Source organism: Marmota marmota, unplaced genomic scaffold, assembly GCF_001458135.2.
Source record: "Marmota marmota marmota unplaced genomic scaffold, marMar, whole genome shotgun sequence".
NCBI lineage: Eukaryota > Metazoa > Chordata > Mammalia > Rodentia > Sciuridae > Marmota > Marmota marmota.
In genome coordinates, this window is record NW_025999842.1 from 42,336,212 (window position 1) to 42,346,138 (window position 9,927).

The 9,927-nt window shown below is 35.5% G+C and overlaps 1 pseudogene; it reads left to right on the top strand.

Annotated features, from left to right (window-relative positions):
• Window positions 1-2,147: 2,147 nt before the first annotated feature.
• On the top strand, window positions 2,148-3,742 carry LOC107152079 (annotated as a pseudogene).
• The last annotated feature ends 6,185 nt before the right edge of the window (window positions 3,743-9,927 follow it).

Below are 9,927 nucleotides of genomic sequence, written 5' to 3' on the forward strand. Positions count from 1 at the left end.
TCAATTAAAAGACCTCACCCTGCACAAAAAATCAACTCAAAGTGAATCAAGGACTCAGGCACTAGAACAGAGACCTTCACTTACTAGAAGAAAAAGTAGGCCTAAATCTTCACCATGCCGGCTTAAGAACTGACTTCCTTAACAAACTCCTAAAGCACAAAATGTGAACTCAAGGATCAATAAATAGGATGGAATCAAACTGAAAAGCTTCTTCACAGCAATAACATGAAACAATCAATAACATGTAGAGAGAGCCTACAAAATGGGAGAAAATCATTATCACACACACCACAGATAGAGCATTAATCTCCAAGATGTATAAAGAACTCAAAGAACGTAACACACACAAAAAAACTCAAATAACCCAATCAATAAATGGGCTAAGGAACTGAAGAGACACTTCACTGAAGAAAAATTGTGATTGATTAACAATTATATGAAAAAATGTTCAACATATCTAGCAATTAGATAAATGCAAATCAAAATTACACTGAGATTCCATCTCACTATAGTAAGAATGACAATTATCATAAATACAAGCAACAATAAGTGTTGATAAGGATTCGAGGAAAAGGATACACTCATTCATTGCTGATGGAACTACAAATTGGTGCATCCACTCTGGAAAGCAGTATGGATATTCCTTAGAAAACTTGAAATTAAACCATCATTTGACCCAGCTCAGCTATCCCACTCCTTGCTCTGTATCCAAAGGACTTAAAATTAGCATACTACAGTGACGCAGCCACATCAATGTATATACCAGCTCAATTCACAATAGCTAAACTATATAACCAACCTAGGTTTCCTTCGACAGTTGAATGGATAAAGAAGTTGTGATATATATATACAATGGAATATTACTCAGCCATAAATAAGAATGAAATTATAGCTTTGCTGGTAAATGGAGGAATCTGGAGAATATCATGCTAATTAAATAAGCCAATCCCAAAGAACCAAAGGCCAAACGTTTTCTATGACATGCAAATGCCAATTCACAATAAGGGCTGGGGTATTGGGGGGATAAATAGAGGTACTATGGATTAGACAGAGTGGAGTGAAGGGAGGGGAGGGGTTATGGGGGTAGGAATGATAATAGAATGAATTAGACATAATTATCCTATGTGCATATATGATTACATGACCTGTGTAACTACATCCTGTACAACTGGAAGAATGAGAAGTTATACTCCATTTATGTATGATGCATTCTACTGTCATGTGTAACTATTTAGAACAAATAAAAAATTAAAATCAATTAATTTTAAATAATAATATTCAAGAAGAAAATAACTGGAGAGGAAATCCATTGATAAATCTTGCTATCAAGGATGGTTACAGAGTTTACATGACTCAGTGAGAAATAAAAATGTGAGTTTCCCTCATTCAAAAATTAAGAAAAAAAGTACTGCTAAATGTGGTCAAATACAACACATTTCTCTTTAACAATATTTTATTACATATAAAATATAATTATGGTATAATACTAATATATGAATCACAACATAGAATTATAAATTATAAAAAGAATGTTTAAGTGTAATAATTTTGTATAATACAATGAATATAATACTTTATTAATAGAATAACTTGATTGATCATAAGAATTTTTCTGATTTATTTTTCTAAAATTTTATGAATAAGTCATCAAAATGTATACTTTTAGCAAGTTAATTTTCAATCAGTGTAACAGAAGTTGATTTCAATCACTCCTGGCAAATGCACCACAATTAATTTTTTTATTATTTTGAATTTTGAGGAATATCTTTCTGTGGATGTAACTATTACTGGAGTTGTTAAAATGTTTTATAGACTTTGACAATATTGGGACATATTTCTAGTAAATTATTTTGAAAATAATTATGTAGATAATTTTGAATATAAATTTTAGTCATCTATACCTGAAAATTCATGGCACAGTTCTCCTAAAAGGATTTAATTTTTCATAAATATTAGTCATTAAAATTCAGATTAAAAAATTGCTTTTTAAATATCACTACTTTGTATTAAGCCACTTAAAATTAAAGTTAAAATTTTAATTTTCAATATTTAAATTATTTTTAAGTTTTTAATCATCTGTATTTTAATGAAATTTCATTAGAATTCTGATTTTAAATTTAAATTTAATTTCAAACAAAAACCTTTTCTGTGGTATATTAGTGTTTTTCCTGACATTTCTTATAATTTGTTGACTCACTGAAAGTGGCTTCATGATTTTTTTTTATAATTCAAAATACCTGTTTATATATTCTAACAATGATTCTTCAATTACAAGAAAAATAATTTGAATCTGAAAACCTGAGTAGATGGAGAATATGCTGGCTGCTGAGGAATAGGGGTGGGGGAGGCAGTCAGTGTGCTTTAATGGACCATGTGCTGCTATGTATGCCTGAAGTACCTGAAATGCAAATTTGGGGTGACTTTGCCATCTAAATGCTTGGCTGGAGTAAGCATCTGATGAGAATGGTTTTCAACAAGTTGGAGTAAGCATGCAATCAGTACTTTGGTCTGAAAAACCATATGAATTCATCTGGAAGTATCATAAGGAAAATTGTTACTAACATCTCAAATTCAGTGTCTTTAGAGTTCAATTTCAGCTGTGCAACAGAATGGAGTCCCAACCATCCAGGAAAGGAGGCAGTGTTGTCTTTTGCTGATATTGGATGGGTAGTCACAGAAGAAAGAGAGTAGAGAACTCAATAAGACTAAGGACAGAGGTAAGGTCAAAGCCACCTCTTCAAAATGACCTTCCTTTCTTTGAGAAGCCCCCAAGTAGGCATATTTCCTTACCAAACTTGTGTCCAGAAGAGCTTCCACTGAAGACTGCAACACTGACCAATGAGGAAGCCCTGCAGAGAAGATCCATGCACTTGAAAATGAACTTGCTATATTCAGACCTCGGATTACCAAAAAGTGACCCTGCAAGAGCAACAGAATCTCACTGTAGTAGGTGACTTGGATTCTACCACATCTATTACCACAGCCCCAGCACCACCACCACCTCCCATCCACCACTCCACTAGGGCTCCAGCAAAGTAAATCTGATATTGATCTGATTAAAGAGTGAAGAGAGCAAAAAGCCAATGCTGGAAAGATTTTGGCTAAGAATAGTCCAAAGAAACCAGATGTGCCAAATATGCTAGAGATCCTTAAAGAGATGAATAGTGTAAAACTTCAGTCAGTCAAGAGTCAGAGGAAGATGAAAAGCCCAAGCCAGTGGATGCTACTGGCCCTGCTGCCCTCACAGCAGAAGCTCTGAAAAAGAAGTATGCTTATGGATCGAAGCAAGGTGAATTTGAAAATGGAGATACAAAGCCTGAATCAGAGGCCACCTCAGAGACAGCATTGTTGGGACCACACATGTTGAAGGCTAAAGGAAAAGTAAAGGCTTCAATTGAAATGTTTCAAACTCCTACTAGACAATGAACTGAGAAAGACTCTTGTTTCAACTGGTGGGTGAGGGCTGAATTTGGCTAGTAGAAATCAACACTCTTTGGTAAATACCTGACTTTAGTATTCCGTGGTCTCCCTTTTAACCTTGGGGATTAAGCAATGATAAAAGCATCATAACTTTGTTTTGCTTTTATGCTATGGTCAGTTCTGGAACTTCCCACAACCTACCAAATTCTCACGTTTTTCACAAATAGCCAGGATGTAGAGGTTTCCAATCTTGAAAACATTTGTAAGATGTCAGAACATAGAAAGGACATTTATGGATTTTACTATGCCTTTTTAAAATTCTTAACACTAATTTATCTGTATAAATGTTTTATATACATATATTTGGATCTAAAACAGTTCAAAAATTGTTATTGAAAGACAAAAAAGAAAGAAAAATAATTTAATAATAATAATTTGTCTTCCTCATTAATAACTTATTTACTTATACATTATTTAATAATAATAATATTTTGTCTTCCTCACTAATAAGTTGTTTATCTGAAGTTTCATATGATCATGGAATTTTTTCTATCACTGCAACTACATTGTGTAGGTTTAATTTCTATTTGTAAGGCCATGGATATTTGTATTGCAGTGTTTCAGTAGTTTTTAGAACTAGAGACTCTGAACTCTTTCACCAATTCTAGTAACTCTCTGACATGCATTATTGCCACATGCATGAGTTTGCTTTTACTTTGTAATAATTTACTGACAGAGTCTATTGTCTGAGCACCAGAGAATAATTGGGCAGTGCCGCAGTCCGGCTGCAGCAAAATAATCAGGGGGGGTGACGAATAACTTGTGTACATTGATACAGCAGGAGTGGGAGCCGTTTATTGCAGGACAGGAGCAGTATTTATACATTCCACACAGCTTATCTAATTAGCATAAACTCGATACAGCACTGAACCAATAAGAAATCTCCATACTTAATGGCTCGCTTTTGTTACTTCTCAAACCACTCCCTCTGGCATTTTGCCAGGCACCATCCAGACTTGTTTAGGAACTCTAACATTCCCCTGGCAAAATGCCAGGTGTTATTTTGACTTGTTTACAGACTCTAACAGGGCAGGAGCTGCAGGACTTACTCTCCTGGAAAACTGACAGTCTTCTCATGTTTTCAAACAGTTTGGGTCCCTTTTCTTCCCTGGATACAGCTGCTACTTGTGTTGTGTTTGTTTCTGTCCCCACTGCCAGTCTGGTCTCCAATTCCTCCCCAGTCACCTGCTCAGCCCACTGGCTCCCTGGACTGCCCAGAAGCCCACGTGTTCATGCTAGGGGGCAAGGCCAATTGGTCTGCACACTGTATATACCCAGGACCCTGAGCAATGTCACTGGGACCACAAACATTTGCATGGGTATCCTCTCTGCTCACTGCATGCTCAAAATAATATTTCATGAACAGGTCTATAAAGTACCAAATCTTCTGAGAATGGGGACCACGTGCAACTGCACATCACAGGTCCATGAAGCCAGTCCCGCTTGCTAGAGAGGCCAAGAGCAAATCTTTCCACACCTACTGCCACTTCATCCTTGTCCCCAATTTTTTACTAACATATTACACTTGTTAGTGAAAATAGTCCTGGGATGCTTTCCTAAGAATGATGAATGATTATGTTTCCAAAATGTCCAATGTACTGGGTGCAGTGGCACATGCTTGTAATCCTACCTACTCCAGAGGCTGAGGCAGGAGGATTGCAAGTTCAAGATCAGCCTGGGCAATTTAATAAAACTCTGCCTCAATACATATATACATACAACACACACACACACACACACACACACACACACACACACACACATTATGTGTTCAATCTCCAGTGCTGCCATCCCTATCCCAGAAGAAAAAAAACATAGATAGATGATAGATAGATAGATAGATAGATAGATAGATAGAATACCTTGTATACTAAGGCTCAAAACTTTCAACTCTGGTTACATGAAAAATGAGTCATGTTTTTATTACATTTCTATTAAGGAGATTTTATTTGGATACCTGAAATTTATTATATTGCATAGTTATTAACATTTCATGCTTACAATATTTTTTGGAGGGGAGGTACTGTGGGTTGAATTCAGAGACACTCAACCACTGAGCCACATCCCTGGTCCTATTTTGTATTTTATTTATTTATTTATTTATTTATTTTATTTTTTTTTTTTTATTTAAAGACAGGGTCTCACTGAGCTGCTTAGCCCCTTGCTTTTGCTGAGGCTGGCTTTGAACTTGCCGTCCTCCTTCCTCAGGCTTCCAAGCCACTGAGATTAGAGGTGTGCACCACCATGCGGCCATGTTTAAAATTTAACAAAGCAATTCTGGCTATGTAAATTGAAGAAAGAATTTAAAACAAACAAGGGTTATTTCTTAATAAAATTCAATAGAATTATACAATAAGACGTGTTAAGTTAATCATAGTATGTGCCCAATGCATTTGAAATAAGATGGATTTGTTGTTTAAAAGCATGAAGAAAAAAGTACAACTAATTATAAGGACTTGAATTGAGATGTCAAATGACTAAACTGATATTTGTGTAACTGAAGATTACCCTTCTTTCTTCATATCTTCTTTGTGGATATACTTTGGAAACATTAACATGCAAAAGCCCCCTTATATTTTTTCTCTTTTGTAATTTCCTGCAACGTAAGATAATACTATTAAGTATAGAATAAGTTCCATACAATATTCTGCATGGTTGCTACATCTAAATGGAAGACCCAAATTCTAAACCTAGTTATTCTGTCACCAACTCCTCAGTTCCAATCTCTGATGAAATGTCCAGAAAGTAGTTCATCATGCACATATAAGTAGCTACATTTTTCTTTAGAATGTGAGACCCTATCTCTTTGAATAATGTCAATCTCACTCACTCAGAATTGATAATTCTACCCTATTCAAGGCATAACATCTGTTCATTCTACTCCCACTCTCTCCTCCCACAGAAACATTCAATTTGAAGAAGAAATGGAATTTCTTGATAACAAGGGCCATTGTGCAGAGAGTAATACAGAAAGAGACAAGAATGATCCCTCCCCTGGCTTCACTGTGGTCCTACCATGACCACAAAACTCCTTCACAAACACAATTTCCTTGTCTGTTCAGAGAGAAATAAAAGCACAGTCAATCCTGGGGAAAACATGGCACTTATCATATACCATGTTTATAAATTATCTTCTCCATCAGTTCCACTCGTGCTTGACATTTAAACTTGAAACTAGCAAAGAAGTGCTGAGCTATAACAGAAAGACACCTAGAGAGGAGCAAGCCAGTTCTTTTAAAGTATTTGTTTCCAGTGTCATTTATTCTTTTTTTAACATATTTTCTTAGTTGTTGATGGACATAATACCTTTATTTTATTTGTTTATTTTTATGTGGTGCTGAGGATCGAATCAGAACCTCACACATGATAGGTAAGCACTCTACGCTGAGCCACAAACCAGCCCCCACTTCTTTCTTTGATACAGGACAGTGTTGAGTTTAGGCTGAAGATAAGTAGAAGTGCCACCGTGAGGCCCTCAGGCCACTGTTATTTCCACTGCATCATTCGGTTGCTGATGATGTTATATCCAGCCCATTTCCAGTAATTTACCCCTGAAGACTGGATGTGACGCAAAGAAGAAAGTCTCTGAAATTGATCAGCTATCTACTTCTAAAATGTTTATGAGAGTTTGCTGTAATATTTGCATAATCTATCCATTGGGATTCACATCGGTTTAGAAAAATATAGATTTTTTTTTATAAAACTGAATATTTGTCAGAGAATCATAACCTAATTGACTTTTAAAGAATTCACTATAATACAAACACATGCTTAAAATGTAAGTACTACAGAAATGTATAAAATGACAAATAGGTCTTTCCCCTGCACTCATGCCTCCTTTCATGTACATTTTCCATGTACTTAGTTCTTTGTGTGGTACTTAAAAGTGACAGAAATGAAACCTGGCACATGCCATTCTTTGCTTTTTTTCACTTACTAATTTACCTATACCCTTCTCCCTCGCTTTTAAAAAAACAGATGGCAGAGTATATTCCATTGCATGGAGCACCATAATTTATCTAATTATTCTTCTATTGATAAATCTTAGGTAGTTTCAAGGAGGGGGTGTTTTTGTTTTGTTTTTTTAGTAACAGAACATTTTTGGAACATTTTTATTATAATTACTAACACATTAATTATACAAATTGACACTATGATATTTCTATTCGTGCATAAGTCATGCATGAAACATGTCTATCCAACCTCCTCTATTTTTTTAAACCAGGGATTTAACCCAAAGGTGATTAACCACTAACCCACATCTCTACCCCTTTTCATTATTTTTTATTTTGAGACAGAGTCTTGTTAAGTTGCTTAAGGTCTCATTAAGTTGCTGAGGCTGGCTTTGAACTTGTGGTCCTCCTGACTCAGTCTCCTGTGTTGCTGGGATTACAGGTGTGAACCCCAGCATCTGGGTCCTCTCCTCACCTTCCCCCCAGCATACAGTCATTGTAAGTTCTTCTTAATTATATTCTGTCCCCGATCCTTTTTCCCATCTTTAGTGACCACTATTCTGTTCTGTACTTCTTCAAGGTTGACTTATTGGTTGCCTTAAATAAAGGAGAACAAGGTATTAGTCTTTCAATGTCTGGCTTGTTTCACTCAACATAATGTTCCATTGTTATATCCATGCTGCTGGAAATAGGAGGATTTTATTCTTTTATGACTGAGTAGTATTCCATTGTGTCAATATGCCACATTTTCTTTATTCTTCATCTCAGAAAAGACATCTGGGTTGATTCCATATTTTGGCTATCATGAATAGTCCTGCAATAAACATGGAAGTACAAATATCTTTTTGGCACAAAGATTTTAACTCCTTTGAATATATACCCAATAATGAAATTGCTGAGTCATATAGTAGTTCTATTTTTAATTTTTTGATGAATTGCTGTTTTATTTTCTACAATGGCCATACTAACGTACATTCCTACTAGCAGTGAATAAAATTTCCTTTAACATCCTCACCACCATTTGTGTTTTGTTTTGTCTTGTCTTGTTTTTGATGATGGCCATTCTAACTAGGGTAAGATTGTATCTCATTGTGGTTTTGATTTGCAGTTCTCTGATCACTATTGACATTGAGACATTTCTCAAAAGAAGGTATATAAAGGGCCAAAAAAATACATGGAAAATGCTCAGTAACACAGAACTTTTTAAATTTGTCACTTTTATGAATATTCACTGTTTTAGTCAGCTTTTCATTGCTATGACTAAAGAACCCAACCAGAACAATTGTAGGGGATGAAGAAAAAGTTTATTTGAGGGTTCACAGTTTCAGAGGTCTTAGTCCACAGAAGGCCAGCTCCATTCCTTGGGGCTCATGGTGAGGCTGAACATGATGGCGGAAAAGTGTGGCAAAGGGAGGGAGCTCACACCATGATCAGGAAGCAGAGATAGTCTCTACTCTCCAGATATAAAATATATTACCCAAAGCCATGCCCCAATTCCCACCTTCTCCAGCCATACCCTACCACTTCAGTTACCACTTAGTATGTCCCTATTGAAGGACTAAATCACTGATTGGGTTAAGACTATTATAACCCAACCATTTCCCCTCTGAACCTTCTTGCCTTGTCTCACATGTGAGCTTTTGGGAGACACCTCACATCCAAACTGTAACATTCACATTAAATAATATATGCAGTCAGTTCAAAATCAAAAATGTCCTTTACCCCTGTCCCTTAACACCCAGCTTCTCTTTCTTCAGGTAAATTATAGTTATACATTCCATGGGTATCTTTCTTCAGAATGTCTATGAATTTGTAGGTACTTATTTCATAACCATACTAGACCATTGTTCTGCACCTGACTTTTCTTCACTTCACAAAATACACTGAAGATCTTTTTGTGGCAGTGTTCACAGTCTTCAATGAGATCTATTTCATATCCTTTGATTATCACCATCTCTCATTTTTAATGAGAATTTCTAGTTTTGCTTCTTATTTCTAAAATGAGAATTATATATTTGTCTATGATAATTTGAGTCATAAGTAAGATGACCAAAATTTATTAATAAGAAAAATCTATTCTGCAAACCACATTTGTCACCCATTCAGGGACTTTAACATATCCTTGTTCATGCCTGCTTGAAGTGCACTTTATAGCAATTTGAGCTTATTGACATTTATTTTATATTCATTGAAGACTTAAATGGCTGTGTATTGCCCCCCTATAAAACGGTAATAAACATTTCTTATTTTTAGAAATCTCCATCACATAGGATTTCATTTGTTTCTTGATGTTTCACAACAACTCTAATGTTTGATATAATATATCAGAATGGGAAGCATTTACATCTGAACAAAAAGCAAAGAGAACCACAAATAGTTCTATTCTAGGATGGAGCACACAGAAGAGAAAACGAATTACTGACACGTGCAGTAAACTGCAGGCAAGAAAAGAGGCAGGAGTCACTGTCTCCATCAATAAGAAGAAATTGATGAC